This window comes from Lithobates pipiens, unplaced genomic scaffold, assembly GCF_037356315.1.
Source record: "Lithobates pipiens isolate NorthernLeopardFrog02 unplaced genomic scaffold, aLitPip1_a1.2 Scaffold_51, whole genome shotgun sequence".
NCBI classification, from domain to species: domain Eukaryota; kingdom Metazoa; phylum Chordata; class Amphibia; order Anura; family Ranidae; genus Lithobates; species Lithobates pipiens.
In genome coordinates this window covers 2,806,242-2,825,827 of record NW_027507874.1, presented here as the reverse complement: position 1 = coordinate 2,825,827, position 19,586 = coordinate 2,806,242, and the positions used below count along the sequence as shown (strand labels likewise).

At 44.4% G+C, this 19,586-nt stretch overlaps 1 protein-coding gene and 1 pseudogene across 1 annotated transcript in view; one reads left to right on the top strand and one right to left on the bottom strand.

The window, feature by feature from the left end:
- Window positions 1–19,586, bottom strand: part of LOC143957110 (uncharacterized) — a 497,982-nt gene that overhangs the window by 109,915 nt on the left and 368,481 nt on the right. The window lies entirely within an intron of this gene.
- On the top strand, window positions 5,812–16,600 carry LOC143957203 (uncharacterized; annotated as a pseudogene).

Below are 19,586 nucleotides of genomic sequence, written 5' to 3'. Positions count from 1 at the left end.
TATTTATAGGTTAGGGGGAATGTCCAAGTGTCCATGAGCTGTCATGTCTCAATTGGTTGTCCTGTAACACATGATAAACGTGTCACGAAAGGTTAAAGTTCTTGTATACATTAAACACGTAAGTCCGCCGGGGCGAACGACGGAAAAAGGCGTTCGAACCCGCGGACGGCGAAAGTCGGAAATTCGCCGCGAAACGACCGCCGGGCGAACCGTTCGGCCATCACTAACCACCAGCAATAAAGGGTAGATACAGGTGTATACTGTGCTGTGCTGGAGGAAACCAACACCCACTAACTCCTGCAGATGCTTGTATTAGAGAACACCAGCAAAAAAGGGTAGATACAGGTGTATATTGTGCAGGAGGCACACAACGCCCACTTTAACTCCTGCAGATGCCTTTATTATAGAACACCAGCAATAAAGGGTAGATACAGGTGTATACTGTGCTGTGCTGGAGGCACACAACACCCACTTACTCCTGCAGATGGTTGTATTAGAGAACACCAGCAATAAAGGGTAGATACAGGTGTATACTGTGCTGGAGGCACACAACATCCACTAACTCCTGCAGATGCCTTAATTAGAGAAAAACAACAATAAAGGGTAGATACAGATGTCTGAGAAACTCCACAACACAACACCACACAAAACCACTTTAACTTTAAGATGCCTGAGAAAAGAACACACTGTCCCTGCCTATCTTGCTCTTTCCCTGCACACCGAAACACACTACACAAGGCCGCCGCGCTGGCAGCCTTATATAGTGTGGGGCGTGTACTAAAGCCCCTGAGCTATAATTGGCCACAGGCATCCTGCCTGTGGCCAATTATGGCTCTCCTCGCTGCCAGCGCTGTGATTGACCAAGCATGCGGGGTTATAGTGCATGCTTGGCCAATCATGAGCCAGCAATGCACTGCGAAGACGTAGTGCATTGTGGGCCTTTCGTGCCACACGAATTTGGTGCAAACGGTCCACAAAGTTCTGAATTTGCCAAACAGACAAACGACTGATGTTCGAGTCGAACACCGAGCTCATCCCTAGCAAGAGATGTATTGTTTCTTGAACAGAACTGGGGGGAGAGAGTGTTAGGGCCAGGACACCCTTAAGTAGATGCAATGGTAACTGGCAGACTCCGAGACTTCTATAGGTAGACAGCTATACAGATGAAGGCCTCCAGCCGGACACCACTTCTGTAAAGAAAGTCCTGCAAGCAGCATCTTTGTAGCAGTTTGGGAGCGGTGTATACAGCGCTCCTACACCGCCCCTGCCCATTGGAATAAATGGGCAGCACTTCCGAAGAGCCTGTAAAGTGCTTCGGAAGCACCACAACATGAGCGCTTTTAACCCTTTCCTCAGCCGCTAGTGGGGGTTAAAAGGACCCTGCTAGCTGCTGAAAATTGACGGTAAAACAACGGTAAAGCGACGCTCATCGTGTGTACCGGGCATTAGTGTCACATTTTGGGGACCAGTGACACCAGTACTGTGATCAGTGCAAAAAAAAATGCACTGTCACAATATAAATTACACTGGCAGGAAAGGGGTTAAAACCAGGGGCGATCAAAGGGTTAAGTGTGTGTCTGAGAGGTGCTTTCTAACTGTGCGGGGGACGGATACACTGGGGGAAAACAACAAGATCTCTCTTTTGCTCCCTGAAAGATCAGCAGTTTGCCTTTTTTTACATAAGCACACCGCAGCTCCGTCTCTCCACAGAACGATCAGCAGCTTGCGGCAGCCGCCGGACCCGCTGATTGGTTCGCGCTGTGTCCAATCACAGCGGGAGCCAGTCCGCCCCACCGCAGTATATATGCAGTGAGATGTTAAAGTGTGACATGTTTGGTATCTATTTACTTGGCGTGATATCATGTTTTATAACTTACAAAAAAATGAGGTTATGTATTGTACTTTTTGTTGCAAAACATACTGTTGGCGTTGGCTACAGAAGGATTTCTGAACTTCAAAATTAGAGATTGACCAATATCGTTTTTTCAGCGCCGATACTGATGCCGTTTTTCCGGCCACCTCTCAGGCCGATAGCCGATATCAGGTGCTGATATTCTGTAGATTTAAACTTTTTATTTTTACACTGTCCTTTTAAAAAATTGTAACACTTTTATTGCTGTGACAAGGAATGTAAACATCCCTAGTGACAGCAGGTACTCTTTATGGAGGGATTGGGGGTCTATAAGACCCCAAACCTCTGCACTTCAAAAAGTGTTCAAAATGTCAAGATCTGCGTTTTTTAATACTTTCTATTTTTTAAAACTGGCGCCTTTAGGATGGCAGTAATCTGCAAGTGAAATCATGACATTGCTTCTGGGTTACTAGATCCGAGACCTGAACAAAGCCAATCTGGATGTGCCTCCTGGTGGCTCGGGCCTCCTGGTGGGATGGGAGACCTGGATGGAGAGGCAGAAGGCGGCGGGAGGGGGGACATCCCCTCCTACTGCTTGTATGACAGCTGAGTGACTGCTGAGCCATATCGGTTGTTATTACAAGAAAGTTGACCATCGACTCTAGAAAACGGTACTGAGATGATGCCTGCAGCTGCAGGCATCACCTCAGTACAACCCCTTGAAACAATTTTGGTAAGTTTGTGGCCAATATCGATGCTTTAAAAAAAGTGAATATCGGCCATCAATAATCGGCCACCAATAATCGGCCACACTGATAATCGGTCGACCCCTATTCTGAGTGTTCCAGTGAGCACTGTTGGGGCCATAATCTGGAAATGGAAAGAATATAATTTCACCATAAACCGGCCACGACCAAGTTCTCCTCACAAGATTTCTGATGGAGGAGTGAAAAGAATTATCAGAAGAGTTATGCATAGAGCAGTGCACATGACCACAACCAATGTACACTGCTCATTTCAAACAACAGGAAGTGAGGGGGGAAAGGAAAGGTTCAGGAACTCACAGAGGATGTTACAAGAAGGGAGAACAAAATAGCAAGCAACAATTTAATGAGAAAAATATAAAAGAAAAATTCAAATAGCAAACATGGTATTTTTTTCCTGCTCTGTGTAATGGTTTTGCACAGAGCTGCCCCAATTACTCTTCTTCTAGGGTCCTCTGCCAACACTCTTGGCTCCTTCAGCAGGTTTCCATGGGGCACCTGTGCGGGTTTGCTCCCAAGCTGCCCTGTCTGTGTGTCGGGGCCCTCTCCCTCGTCACAGCATTTGATTGACAGCAGCAGGAGCTGGCTCCTGCTGCTTTCAATCTACCCAGTGAGGAAGGACTTGTGCACGTTGCTGGATCGGGCTCAGGTAAAGGGGATTGGGAGGATCCTGCAGAACAGATGCTTTTTTACCTTAATGCATAGAAAAACTGAACAGAAATACAGTTACTTTACCTTTTTATTGATATATTGCAGTGTGCAATTTATAAACCACTCTCAAATACAGAGGACTTAAAATATTCAGAAGGACGTCATGATGGAGAACTGGCCGCCCCTCACATCACCGGGTAAGAGGAGACTTTCATTTCTTGTACTGAGGATCCACCTAGATACACACATCCTCCGATATATGGAGATAGTATGTCAGGTTCCTATAAGGTGTCAGGATGTCACAGCCTATTTCTCCATGGAGGAGTGGGAGTATATAGAACAGTGATTCTCAACCAGGGTTTCGTGGAACCCTGGGGTTTCTCCAAAGGTTGCTAGGGGTTCCTTCACCATTGGGCATTTTCTGCCTCTCAGATAAGTTTCACTGACACCATTGATCTTTTTAGCCATCTGTAAGGAGGGAATTCTTCCCAATGACCACAAGTGTGAGGACCATTCTTACTACTGACCATCACACTATTGTATCATGAGTTCTAGATTTCCAAAATTTAGCAGGGGTTCCCCTAGACTGGAGAACTATTTCAAGGGTTCCTCTGTGTTGAAAAGGTTGAGAAAGGCTGATATAGAAGGACACAAGGATCTGTAGAAGGACGTCATGATGGAGAACCAGTCACCCCTCACATCACCGGGTAAGAGGAGACTTTAATTTCTTGTAAAGGAGAGAAGAGTTTTGAGGATCCCCCTACATACACACATCCTCTAATATAAAAACATAGAAACAATGTATTCAGTAGAGGTCGACCGATATGGGTTTTTCTCTGGCCGATGCCGATATTTAGAAATCATGGCGGCCGATAGCCGATATATGATGCCGATTTTTTTGGGCCGATATGTTAGGCCGATTTTTTTATTTATTTTTTAATCCCCCTTGATCTCATAAAATCTAACACACCTTTCCCACTGGGACATTTTTCAGGCGCTTTTGGGCTAAAAATAGCGCCTGTAAAGTGCCTGCAAAACGGCTCCCCTGCAGTCTGTGTGAAAGACAGAGTGCTTTCACACTGAGTGCCCGTTCACACAGGGGCGACACGACTTGCAGCGCGACTCACAGACGCGACCTGCACACGACTTCAGCAGTGACTTGCAAAACGACGACTGTATAGAAGTCAATGCAAGTCGCCTGAAGTCGCCCCAAAAATAGTACAGGAACCTTTTTCTAAGTTGGAGCGACTTGAGTCGCTCCTATTAGAACGGTTCCATAGTACAGAACGGAGAGCTAAGACTAAGTCACCTGACAAGTCGCGGTAGTGTGAACGGGCACTAAGGCGATGCGCTGGCAGGATCTTAAAAAAAGTCCTGCAAGCAGCACGTTTGGAGTGGTGTATACCGCTCCTCCACCACTCCTGCCCATTGATATGAATGGGCACCACTGCCGAAGCGCATGCAATTTAACCTCTTCCTCGGGCGCTAGCTGGGTTTTATGTGCCCCACTAGCAGCCAAATAGCGCCGCTAAAATGATGGTAAAGAGCCGCTAAAACTTGCAGCGTTTTACCATCAACGCCTGCCCTCTCCAGTGTGAAAGCGGCCTTCATAAGTGATACAGAAAATTTCTTACATTTAAACATTTATTAAACAAAACAAACCTCCAATCAGTTGACTTGTATGTATGATTTAGATAAAAAAAAAAATGGTAGTCAAAACTTTTGGACGAAAAAAAAAAAATGGGCTAACTTTACTGTTTTTAAATTTTTTTTTTTTAAATAGTATATTTTTTTCCCCAAAAAATGCATTTGAAAGACCTCTGTGCAAATGCCGTGTGACATAAAATATTGCAACAACCGCTATTTTATTCCCTAGGATCTCTGCTAAAAAGAAATATATATAATTTTTGGGGGGGTCTAAGTGATTTTCTGGCAGAAAATACAGGACTTTTACTTGTAAGCAACAAGTGTCAGAAAAGATTTAGTCTTTAAATGGTTAAACTGAGAACTTCTACACACTGAGATGATTTCATTCATTCAAGTGTAAACATTGTATATTTTTGTTCTTTTCTTGGCAGACTGCCCAGAGAGGAGGAAAGTCGTTTCTATGATGACTCAGGCAACTTACACTGACTTCTATTACAGAAGTCTTTCCAAGTCTCGCTGTTCTAAATCTGACTTTTTATCAGCACAATTGGCCGATGCCGATTAATTAAAAAACGGCAAATATCGGCCGATATATCGGTCGACCTCTAGTATTCAGTCAATGTTTCTGTTTCCTACAGATGGATCCAGTACCAGAAATCCCCCAGAGAGATGTCCCTGTCCTCTGTATTCCCGGGACTCCACATAGGAAGATCAGGAGATCCTTCAGGAGGATCAGGTAATAATAGCTTTCTTCCCCTTGAGAACTCAAAGATAGATAATACCTAGATTTGCAGTCAAAACTAGTATATGTCTTCACCATATAAAATTCTGTATTGTGTCTTATACAGGGTGAAGGGCTGATTGTTAAAGTTGAAGTCAAAGAAGAAGTCCTATGTGATGGATGATGGTCCATGTAAAGAGGAGGAAACTCCTCCAGAGATCAGCACAGGTGAGTAATAAACACTAAATCCAGAGAAGAGTCCCAGATTCTCCTTGTTCAGTCACTACAACAATCTCTTCTCCTCCCCCCTCCTCTGTCAGTAGACAGTAATGGGTAAATAGGGGAATTAAAGAGGGATTCCGCCCCAAAAAAAATATTAAAAGCCAGCAGCTATAAATACTACAGCTGCTGACTTTTAATAAATGGACACTCACCTGTCCCGGGTTCCAGCGATGCCGGCAGCCGAGGCCGATCGACCGCTCGGGCCTCGGCTGCTGCCACCGCCATTCGAGGTGAGGGAATCAGGAAGTAAAGCGAATCGGCTTCACTTTCCGGTTCCCTACTGCGCATGCGCGAGCCGCGCCGCGCAATAGGAGATCTCCGCTGCTGTCACTGGGACCCGTGTGTGTCCCAGCAGACAGCGCGGCAGGGCAGGAAATGGTGTAGACTCCCGTGGGAGTCTATGCCCGGAAGTGGGTGAAAATACCTGTCTTTGACAGGTATCTCCACCCCCCTCCCCCCTGAAAGGTGTCAATTGTGACACCGGAGGGGGGGGGGGGGTTCCGATCAGCGGAGGTTCCACTTTAGGGTGGAATCCCGCTTTAACAAAGCTTCCTATGCCTTTGTAAAGTTAACTGCTTGCCGCCCGGGCCAATTCTGACATTTCTCACATACTGTACATGTAAAAATCTTCATTTTTTTGTATGTTAGAAAACGACAGAAGTCCCAAACATGATATATTTATATAAAAGGTCCTAGAGAAGAACATGGTGGTTGTTGCAATTTTTGTCACAATATTATTCACTATATTGTGTCACAATATTTATGCAGTCATTTTATCAAAAGCAAATTTTCTGGAAAAAAACAACTACAATACCGGACACTTTCACCCCCCCCCCCCCCCCCCCCTTCCTGCCCAGGCCAGTTTTCAGCTTCCAGCACTGTCACACTTTGAATGACAATTACTCAGTCATGTAACACTGTACTTATATTTTTTTTCACACAAATAGAGCTTTCTTTTGGTGGTATTTATACACCACAGTTTTTTTTTAGTTTTTTTATTCATTGCTAAATAAACAAAAATAAAATAAAATACAGTTTTGCAACTAAATAATCGTTCTTCAAAGATTTAGGTCAACATGTATTTTGTTACATTTATTTGGTAAAAAAATAAGCAAAATCATTGTATGTTATTTAGTCAGTGTGAAAGAATCCACAAACTATTGGATATATCTGACAATTGATCAATCCTGATGTGCTGACGGCCAATCTCTTAAGGCCCTAAAATGCCAGAACAGTACAAGTATCCCCCAAATGACCTCTTTTTGGAAAGTAGACAGTCTAATGCCGCGTACACACGGGCGGACTGTATGGCGTACTTAGTCCGTCTAAACACATTTCAGCGGACAATCCGCTCATGTATGGGCTTCAGCTGACTTTTTCAGCGTGCAGTCCGGCGTACTAAGAATTTCCGATTTTTCGAAATTCTGTCCGTTGTACTTTGGTTTCAGAGGACAATCCGCTCATCAGTATGCTAGTTCGACGGACTAAGAATGGCGCATGCCCAGAAAGGATTTACACGGCGGAAAGGTTCTTTGCTGTGTCTTGGACTTCCTATTTCTAGTCCCGTCGTACGTGCTGTACACGTCATCGCGCAAGCTTTCGACGGACTGTTTGTGCATCCGTGTGTGGTCAAGTCCGTTCAGTCGAAAGTACGACGGACTGTCCGTCGGATTGTATGACAAACTAAGTATGCCATACAGTCTGCTCGTGTGTACGCGGCATAAGGTATTTAATAAGGGGCATGGCAAGTTTTTGTTACAATTTTTTTATTTTTTTTACATACTGTCACCAGCGCAGTACAGTGTCATCATATAACTGGTGTGGGGTGAACAGGAACACTGACTGGTGACTGTATGTTTTTTGTTTCTTTTTTTTTTCTTTTTTAATATACTGTGACCAGCACAGTACAGTGTTACCATAGTGATACTGTTCTACTCTGGGGTGGTGATCAGGATTTATTTTTTCTTTTACACACTATGATCCCTAATAACAGTGATACTCACTCTTTCATAAGCAACCATTTGTTATGAATGAATCCATTCATTGATTGTGTATTGTTGAGTGTAATTGGCCACAGCTAATCACATGGTACAGATGGGCTGTGTTTGTCCCTGTTTGGTCACAGTGATCACATGGTACAATCACAGCGAGTAACATAATAGTACACACTGATAGGCTATTAATGGAAGCCATTCATTGCGTACAACTGCCATGTGAATTGCTGTGATTGGTCACATCGATCACATGGTACCGGCAGCGGCCAGTACACTGATCTGTCATTCACGGTGTCTGGTGGACACAGCGGGTGACAGATTGCACCGCAGCATAGTCTGATCCAGGGAGGACATCATACGGTGTCCACCCAGAATGGCAGAGCTCCTGCCCGGCTGTCATATTACAATAGGCTGGGTTGAAAGCAGTTATTGAATTTTAGTGCACATAAACACAAATATAATATCTATTTTTGCTTTGGTAAAATACAAAAGATGATGATACGCTGCATAAATAGATATCTAACATGCCACGCTTTAAGGAGTGCTGAACCTAAAAATGCTTTAAAAGCCTATACAGGTTACCAGTTTAAAGTTAAACAGGAGGTCTGGTGCTAGAATTATTGCTCTCACTCTAAGCCCTTGTACACACGGTCGGAGAATCCGTCGGAATGAGTCTTATCGGACCGTGTTGTCGGATAATCAGACTGTGTGTGGTATGCATCGGACTGATTCAGTCGGAATATCCGTCGGACCCAATTTTCCAACATGTTGGAAATATTTCCCGACCAACTGGTTGGATCGGACATACTCCGATCATGTGTAGAGAATTTTGATCGGACCAAGTGCCAAGCATGCTCAGATCAAATTCCTACATCAAAGCTATTGGCTACTAGCCTGAATCAGGGCCAGATTAAGAACATCATGGGCCTGGTGCTGAGGATTTTGGTGGGGCCTTTTAGAAACAATAAATAAATAAAAATGCAAACTATTTTTTGTTATAACAAATTAAATTAAAGAGAGAGAAGGAGGATGAGAGAGACAGAAAGAGAGAGAGAGAAAGGGGATGAAAGAGGTATGAGGGGTAAGGGAGAGAGGATGAGAGAGAAAGGGGGGGATGAGAGAAAGAGGATGCACATGAGCATGTGTGGGAATGACATCAACGCAGCCTGGCCAAGGCAAGTGACCGAAGACACAGAACCCAGAAGGAAGTCCGGGTGAAGATGGAAGTGCCCGGCCCCCGCCGGATTGATCACAGCACAGCACTGGAGGGATCAGTCTGACAATTTAAGTGTACCCTAATGTGCTAATATGCTGTGCATACTTGTACATTATGGCATAACCTACCCCAGGGCCTCTAAAAAGTAGTAATGTTAGTTTACTACCGCTTTAATATCACAGGAGCCTCTCATGTGGCCCCCTACTGACCCTGTGGCCCTTGGGCAGTGCCTAAGTGCATAGTTGTGAACATTTCAAAAATATTTTCAGGGACGCTTTTTTTACAAGTGCTATATATAGAGTAGCTGACATCCCCCATGTTCCTCTATACATCCCAATAGTAATTACAAAATTAAATAAGTACTAATAATGGGGCAGAACAAATATGAGGACTGTGAGATTTCCTTTAGTTGAACTAACAAAAGTGCCCATTCTAGAGCTGGCAACATTGGGGATATTCAATATAATTTTAAAGAACAGTTTTTGTGGGTAAGAGGCATAGGGGTGGAGTATGGATAGTATAAAAGTGGGAAGTATGTGCAGGTGAGGGAGAGGAATGTGGAGGGTCTAACAGTGGGCACTATGTACATGAGAGGAGTGCAGAGGGTATGGCAGCAGGCAGTATGCACAGCAGAGGAGTGTAGAGGGTATGACATTGGGCACTATGTATAAGAGAAGAGTGTGGAGGGTATGACAGTGAGCAATATGTACAGGAGTGTGAAGGGTATGACAGTGGGCACTATGTACAGGAGAGAAGTGTGGGGAGTAGGACAGTAAGCAGTAATTACAGGAGAGGAGTGTAGAGGGAGGGTATGACGGTGGGCACTATGTATAGGAGAGGCATATGGAGGGTATGACAGTAAGTAGTATGTAAAGGAGAGGAGTGTGTAGGACATGACAGCGGGCGTTATGTATAGGAGAGAAGTGTGGAGGGTATGACAGTAAGTAGTATGTACAGGAGAGGAGTGTGGAGGGTATGACAGTGGGCACTATGTATAGGAGAGAAGTGTTGGAGGTATGACAGTTGGCACTATGTATAGGAGAGAAGTATGGAGGGTATGACAGTGAGTAGTATGTACAGGAGAGGAGTGTGGAGGGTATGACAGGTGGCACTATGTATAGGAGAGAAGTGTTGGAGGTATGACAGTGGGCACTATGTATAGGAGAGGAATGTGGAGGGTATGACAGTGAGTAGTATGTGCAGGAGAGGAGTGTGGAATGTATGACGGTGGGTACTATGTATAGGAGAGGAGTGTGGAGTGTACGACAGTGGGCACTATGTACAGGAGAGAAGTGTATGACAGCGGGCACTATGTAAAGCAGAGAAGTGTGGAGGTTATGACAGTGATCATTATGTACAAGAGAGAAGTGTGGCGAGTATGCCAGTGGGCACTATGTATAGGAGAGAAGTGTGGCGAGTATGACAGTGGGCACTTTGTATAGGAGAGAAGGATGAAGTAATCTGGGAAGAAAAAAAATGTAAAGGTTTGTGGAAGGATGTTTAGGGACTGCGTAGTGGTTAAGCGGGCCATACATGGATTTAAATTACACCAATTAAGCAGAGACCAGCCATAGTCGATCTATGTATGGGCTAGCTGGTTTTACACAAGTCAACCTATTAACCGACTTGAGTACAACCAGCCTGTCAGGTTTTCCCCAAAACAATCAGTGCTGCCAGCTATAGTTAGCAACACTAATCATTGTATTCACTGGCAGAACACAATAACACTGCGGGAGTGATTGCCTCATTCACAGGTCAGCGGGTGAGAGGGTGTGTGGGGACAAGCTGGGGAGAGATACTAGTCAGTCCCTGGGTAGGCACTGGTTAGTATCAGAGCCAGATACACACAGGTTACATACGCCACGATCGTTAGAGCGAGAGCAATAATTCTAGCACTAGACCTCCTCTGTAACTCTAAACATGTAACCTGTAAAAAAATGTAAAGCATCGCTTAGTACACAACAAAAAATCATGATAACTTTAGTGCTTTTTTTATTAACGGAACAGTTTCTTTCCAAAAAAAACGTTTAAAAAAAATGCTGCGCAAATATCGTGTAATATAAAAAGTTGCAAAGACCACCATTTTATTCCATAGGGTGTCTGGTAAAACAATATATAATGCTTGAGGGTTCTGAGTAATTTTCTAACATAAAAAAATGATGATTTTTACATGTAGGGCATAGTAGCCCATTATGCTTTTCCTTTGCAGGGAGACAAAGAGGAAGTAAACCCATCATGAGTTAATTCCTCTTTAACCACTTCAATACTGGGCACTTAAACACCTTCCTGGCCAGACCAATTTTGAGCTTTCTGCACTGTCGCACTTTAAGTGACAATTGCCCGGTCATTCTACACTGTACTCAAATGAAATTTTTATCATTTTTTTCCCACAAATAGAGCTTTCTTTTGGTGGTATTTGATCACCTCTGCGGTTTTTATTTTTTGCTAAACAAATAAAAAAATACAGAAAATTTTGAAAAAAAAAAAATGTTTTTTTTTTTGTTTCAGTTTCAAAACTTTGTAAATAAGTAAGTTTTCTCCTTCACTGATGGGCACTGATGGGGTTACACTGATGGGCAATGATAAGGCGGCACTGATGGGCACCGATGGGGTGGCACCAATGAAGTGGCACTGAAGAGGTGGCATTGATGGACACTGATATGTGGCACTGATAGGCAGCACTGATGGGCGACACGGATGGCCACTGATAGGTGGCACAAATTGGCATTGATAGCTGGCACGGATTGGCATGGATGGGCGGCACGGATGGGCATGGGTAGGCGGCATAGGTGGGTGGCACAGGTGGGCACGAGTAGGCGGCACAGGTGGGCACGGGTAGGCGGCACAGATGGGAACTGATAGGCGGCATTGTATTATAATATACTGTACTAATGGATGCCAATCAGTGCCAAACAATAATGCATGCCAATCAGTGATACCCATTGTGGGCACTGATTGGCATCCATTATGGGCACTGCTTGGCATCCATTGTGGCACTAACTGGAATCCCTGGTGGTCTAGGGTGGCATACCATATCCTGGGCATCCCTGGTGGTCTGGTGGTGTCCCTGGTGGTCCAGTGTGGGCATCCTCGGGGGGGGGGGGGGCTGCGCTGATAATCGATCAGCACAGACCCCCCCCCCCTGTCAGTGGAGCAGCCGATCGGCTCTCCTCTACTCGCGTCTGACAGACACGAGTGAGGAAAAGCCGATCAACAGCTCTTCCTATTTACACTGTGATCAGCCGTGATTGGACATGGCTGATCACCTGGTAAATAGTCTCCATCGGAGACTCTTTACCGAGATCGTAGTTGCCGGGTGTCAGACTGACACCCCGCAACAACGATCGCCACGATGCGCGCCCCCGTCATATGACGTCCGATCAGGATTATAAAACCACTTTGCCACCGTCATTTTGTTATAGGGCGGGTGGCAAGTGGTTAAGAGTTCCCTTCACTGGAACTAAAGAGTCAAGCCGAACCTAATCCCCCCTCCACCAAATGATTTGGACCAAAGTCCATAAATGAATGCGTTTGGGGTGGAGGAACTTGATGACCTGCACAGTATCTGACCTCAACCCGACAGAACAACTTTGGGATGAGTTAGTGCGGAGACTGTGAGCCAGGCCTTCTCATCCACATCAGTGTCTGACCTCACAAATGCACTTCTGGAAGAATGGCCAAACATTCCCATAGACACACTCCTAAACCCTGTGGACAGCCTTCCCAGAAGAGTTGCAGCTGTTATAGCTGTAAAGGGTGGGCCAACTCAATATTGAACCCTATGGACTAAGACTGGGATGCCATTAAATTTCACGTGCGTGTAAAGGCAGACATCCCAATAATTTTAGTAATATAGTGTATGTGAATCTTATGTGAAGATTGCTGTTGAAGTAGCATGACTTTTAAGAGGATGCAAATATCAAAATGCCTTGATATGTGGGTGTAAATATGGAGAAATGGGCATTCCCAGGCAGGCTATATTTGTGTGCAGAACACCCTAAGTATTACCCACGTGTGATAGAAGAATTGAAATCCACTTAATGAAAGGGATGTGCAGGTTAGGGACAGTCAGGCTGTGTATGAAAGAGCTAGATGATGCTGAGCATCCTCCAGCAAGGAAATAAGGTGATCTCTATCGGATTTGCTAGAGCTTCTAATGCACACTGCTCACAGTGTGCAGTAAAAGCATGGTAAGCAATTTCAGTACAGTAGAGGAGATGGCACAAGGCTAAATGGAAGGTTGGATTTCAGCTACAGTTTAGAAATAATAATATACCATGGTACAATACAAAAGAGAAAAAAAGTTTAGGCTTTAAATCAAATTTGTTTGGGCAATTACTAGACCTGAATCCTGTAAAGCCAAATTCCTAAAATTCAGCCACTTTGCAAAAAGTGAGGGCATACTATGAGTTTAGTCCAAGTTGGTGCATGACATCTCCTGGACCTATCTATATTTATATCTGACAGGTTTATGGCTCTGTCAGAGCATACGCTGACACTTGGGGCTGTGAGGAGAGAGAGAGATACAGAGCAGCCATGCCTTCCCTTCCCCTCTGCTGCCCATTTAGAGAAGCCTTTGTATTTTGTTAATGGGTTCACATAATACAAAGGCTTCTGTGATTGGGCAGAATGAGGGGAGGGGCAGGCATAGCAGCTAATGACGAAGATGCTTAGACCTGAAGCATCAGCACCAGGTTTCTGAAAATACAGCGATAGCCATCTTCTTGGTGTGCAATAAAACTGTCAGATGTAAATAATAGAGATAAGCCATGCAGCTCTTTGGACTCCTAGTGTGCCTTCACTTTTTACAAATGAGCTGCTTTCCTAGAATTCAGCTATTACAATTATTAAACCTCTTCAATTTTTTTTTTCCTCCAGATGGACAATGTGGCACGCATAATCTAGGGAAGTGTCCCAGTGTTTTTCCAAATAATGAAACTGAAGATGATGAGATCACGTCCAATTCTTCTGATGATAACTCCCAACTTTCATCCAGTAGTTTAGAAGAGTTCATACTTACTGTCACATGGGGTGTGTTACTCCGATCACTCACCTGTCACACTGTCAGGAACCATGAAACAGACTGAGACAGAAGTACAATCAAATCACACTTGTTTATTAATAAAAATAAAAAGGTAAATAGAAAAAAGCATAGTCAAGCATAGCCAGAGTCCAGTAGCCAGTTTGGGTAGTCAGCCAGTCCAAAGTTCATAAACCAGATCGGGTAATCAGCCAGTCCAGAAGTCAGGGATCCAAGGAGAGCAACTGCAAGCAGGATAAGAAGCCAGGAGGGATGTCAGCAAGCCAGTCTTTAAACAAACAGCAGGAGATGGTTCCTAGTGATGTGACCAACGCGAAGGCAAAGGAAAGAGTGAGCTGGAAGGCTTTAAATAGGCGGGTCAGACGAGCAGCATCGGGAACAGCTGGTAACTATGGAAAGAGAAGAGAGCTGCCAATTAGCCAACAGCTGAGCGGCCAGCCCAGAGGAGGAAGGGCTAAGCCAGCCCTGACACACACCTCCTACAGAACATAGAGAAGGTGAGATGCTCCCATGTTCTGATTCTGGTGAACATTTGGCTGAGAAATCTGAACTCACCTCGTACCAGGAAGCTCTTTTAACCCAGAAGATGTATTCATGTTCTGAACAGAGGGAATGTTTTAACACAGAAAATCTTTTGAGCATCTAAAGACTCAGTCGGCAGACAAACCACCGTACTTTTGTGTGGAATGTGGAAAGTGTTTCACTAGCAAAACTTGCCTTGCTTACCACGAGCGGACTCACAATGGAGAGAAGCCATTTTCCTGTTCCGAATGCGGCAGATGTTTTACTCAAAAAGGACATCTTATTTCCCACCAGCAAACCCCCACGGGGGGGGGGGGGGGAAAAGCCGTATTCATGTTTGGAATGTGGCAGACGTTTTACTCAAAGGTCAAATCTTTTAAAGCACCAGAGGACTCACATGGGAGTGAAGCCGTATTCATGTCCCGAATGTGGGAAATGTTTTAACAAGAGAGGAAATTTTACAGCGCTCCAGAGAACTCACTTGGGGGACAAACCATATTCGTGTTCGGAATGTCGAAAATGTTTTACCAAAAAATCTGATCTAATATATCATCACTACAAAACTCACACAGGTGATGTGCCGTTTTCATGTTCCGAATGCGGCAAAGGGTTCATCCAAAAACAAGATCTGATTTCACACCAGGAAACTCATACAACAGAGAAGCCCTATTCCTGTATGGAAGGCGGTAAAGGTTTTACCCGTCAATCGACTCTGGGTTTGCACAAGAGGGTCCACACAGGGGAGAAGCCCTATTCATGCTCCGAGTGCGGGAAAACATTTGCAAAAAAAAGCCTCCCTCATGTCTCATCTCAGTTCCCATCATAAACAAAACGTTTCTTTCTCCGTTAAGTAAAATGTTTGCTTATGCAAGGTCCCCTTAAAGTGGGGTGCCCCTAAAGAAAAAAAAAAGTCAGCAGCTACAAATACTGCAGATGCCGACTTTGAATAATTGGACACTTACTTGTCTCAGGGTCCAGCGATGCGGGGGAACGAAGCCCCCCCCCCCCTCGTTTCCTGCTCCGCTCGCGGCGCTGTCATTCGTACTGTGGGCACGCGGCTGTGGCTTCGCAGCCGGGCACCCACTGCGCATGCGGGAGTGGCGCAGGGCACTGTGATATGCCGCACAGTCATCTGGGACACGTGACAGGTCCCGGATGACTGTGCGGCATGAGGGGAAGTGATGTCACCAGCCCGAGCAAGGAAGAAGGCAGACTACGAGGGACCCCCTAGCAACAGGTATTTAGAGGTGAGTAAAAAATTTTTTTTCCCAATTATTTTTTTTAAAGAATTTTAAACACTTTTTTATTTTTTGGTGGCAACACCACTTTAAAGCGGAACTACACTGTATCTAAACACCACACACTAAAAATGCTAATTAGTTAATTTTATTATTCAGAGGAAACTCCCCCCTTCCATCCATGGCCCTATGCTTTATTTTGCAGAGAAATCACATTAAAAACACCCCCCCCCCCCCAGCATTGCCATCTTGAATAAGGGCAGAAATGGGTCATAGGAGTCTATGGGTGATGTCACTGCGCCAGGCTTTACCAGCTGTTGTCAAGCGCTCTATCTCCTCTTCCCTGCAGCTGACCCTGGCTGACACAGGGAAGAGCATGTGACTGGACCGAAGCAGGCTTTTAATACATACGTTAATAATACGTATGTTTATACATCTTTTTTTTACACAGGTTAGTCAGCAGAGGTGTTCGGAGGGGGGAGGAATCTGTTTTAAGCCTAGCAAGGTTTAAGCTTTAATTCCATTGAAATATAAAGATTTTTTTTTTTTATTCATTTTTTTTTTTTATTTAACAACTATTTAACTCCTTTCTCTACCTGGTTTGCTAGTTTTTGGTGTTTTTCTCTCAAAATTATTATGTGTTTGATTTGTGTCATTTGTTTTCTGAGATTTTTAGACAAGATAAAAAAGAAATATAAATATATATATATATATATATAAATATATATATAAATATATATATATATATATATAAATATATATATATATATATATATATATATATATATATATATATATATATATATATATGGATCTATTTATAAATGTTTTCACACAAGATTGGCACAACTTTCACCCAAGATTCACAAATTTTTCCAAATAAACATAATTAAATAAAAAAAAAACAGCATTTTTGCTTGCACATGATTGGATTGATGGAATGGTACAACCTATTTTGCTTAGCAGCCAATACTCTCTGACACACCGAGGATATAGGCCTTCCTACATTGTACGTGATAATGTCAGGATTCCTGTGGCCAACAAAGTGAAATGGCATCCAAGGTCGTGCAATTGGAAAGAAGCCTGCAGGGCGCAAGAAATTAGGTAAGTATGTCTGCTTATTCCTTTCAAACTAAATTAGAGGTTGGAAGCTGTTCTGCCAGTTCCAAGCAATGTAGTTGAACGATTGTAGCACCCTCTACTTAGGTAGGTGCTACAGATAAGATTTTTGGTGCAGGTAAATTTAGGCAGGCCTGGAAGCTAGGCCTGTTTGTTTTGATCTGTGTGGGCTGGGAGTGGCTCAGAGCTGTGACTCAGACAGCATCACTCCACTGTCACCTCCCTTTTCCTTCTAGAGGATTCTAAAAGAGAGGCGGGGAAGAGAGGTGTGGAGCTGTCTGAGGTGTCTCAAGGAGCCCTGACCAATCCCCAACTAGGATTGGCAGGGGGCAGGCCTCCTTAAAATACCTGGAGTCAGCCCTGCTGGGGATGAGATGTCGGGTGAAAGAACTGAGGATGGAGTACTAGACCTTTGAGGGAGCTCCCCAGTCTGGGGGGGGGGGGGGGGGGGCTGGGATTCGGGTGCAGGAAGGATCCCTTCAAGAACTCATGAAGGATCTGAACAAGAGGCACAGAGAGGACAGTGGGAGATACTACTGCCGGGCAAGTCTTCAGAAGGGAACCAACGGTTTGCAGCCAGGAGGGCTAGTGAGGGACATGTGCTTGCGGGAGAACTGGAGAGGCAGAGGACTGAGAGCTGGGTGTTGAGGCAGTGAGGATTGCAATGTCATGGGCAGTGGAGTCAGGCAGCTGCAGTCAGGGGGTTTGGCAGGGCCTGAAGAAAACTTACTGGGAGTAGTAGTCCACCTTAGGACAGCTGGCACTAAACACTTCATATTAATCTATTTTTGCTATACTGAAAGGGACCCGCGATCCCTGCCTACAAAAGGCAGTTGCTGAGCCCTAACTGAGTCAGATTTTGGCCTAACCATGTGCTAGCCATGCCCGGAGTTAAGCGTTGTGCAAGAGAGAGAGTGAGGGTAACAGTCTGCAAGCAAGAGATGTGCCGGAGGAGACTGGAGTAGCCAAGTGTGTATAGTTGACCCAACTGATTGATATACAATCAACCAATTGCTGTTCTATTTGGCATCCCATATATTCCTATCACTATCCAAGTTCAAATCCCTAAATAAAAATACAAAACAATCAAATGGACTGTTCATTGTCTCCAAAAGGACTGGGAAGGGAATGCCAGGCTGGGCAGACTGACAGGTGGGCCAAAACGTTCAGCAGCCCCTACGGGGGTACCGTTAACAATGTTTTGCCCCCCCCCCCTTATCCAACCATGCTGCTAGAAAGGAGACAGATTTGTAAGTGACTGCGCTGGACTCTGGCAGCAGGGGGCAATCTGGAGAGCAGAGCTGCAACTCACAAATGATCACACAGTGTGCGGTGCTGTGTGCCGATCTGCATCTGCTTCTAAACATATACAGCCTAGACTTATGGATTACACTCCTGTAGTGCTGAATGGTCATTGGCTTTTATGAATGAACACAGAGTGCTCTAGGTCTGTGTCATACATGGCACTGGTCCTGACAGCACTTCTTGTTTATTCACAAAAGTGAAAGATTACTCAGAGCTGTGGGGGTTGTGTGATCCATTGACCAAGGCTCTGTATGTGTATAACCAGTGGCAGATAGACACACAGAACTGAGTGATCTTCTACTATTGTAAATGAACAATCAGTCCTGCCAGGCAGTGTGTACAGGACAGGAGGATTGCAGAGGGTATGGCAATGGAAAGTAGGCACAGAAGGGGCATAGGGTACGACACCAGGCAGCATGTGGTGAAAGAGAGTGTGGCGGGTATGTCAGTAGGCATTTTGTGCAGGAGAAGAGTGTGGATGTTCTAACAATGGGCAGTATGGGAGTGAAGGGGGTATGAGAGCAGACAGTAAGCGATAGAGAAGAGCATGGAGGATATGACAGCAAACAGTAAGTACAGGGGAGATGTGCAGAGGTTATAAGGGCTAGCATTATGTGCATGAAAGCAATGAGAAGGGTATGGCAACTAGGGCCGCTGATAGGGCGGTACAACCGGCCCTGCTGTACCAGGCCCCATGAGCTCAACTAGGGGCCTGGGAAGCTTTAACCACTTCAGCCCCGGAAGATATGGCTGCTCAATGACCAGGCCATTTTTTTGCGATACTGCACTGCAACGCTTTAATTGAGAATTGCGTGGTCGTATGACAATGTACCCAAACAAAATTTATGTCCTTTTTTTTTCCACGAATAGAGCTTTCTTTTTGTGATATTTGATCAATTCTGTGGGTGTGACAATTTAAAAAAAAAAACACAATATCTTTTACTTTTTGCTCTAATAAATATCCCAAATGTTTTCCTCAGTTTAGGCTGATATGTATTCTTTTACATATTTTTGGTGAAAAAAAAAAATCTCAAGCCTATATTGATTGCTTTGCACAAAAGTTATAGTGTCTACAAAATAGGGGATAGATTTATGGCATTTTTATTATTATTATTTTTACTAGTAATGGTAACGATCAGCGATTTTTATCGGGACTGCAATATTGCGGCGGACACATTTTTAAGACAGTGACATTTATACAGCGATCAATGCTATAAAAAGGCACTGATTACTG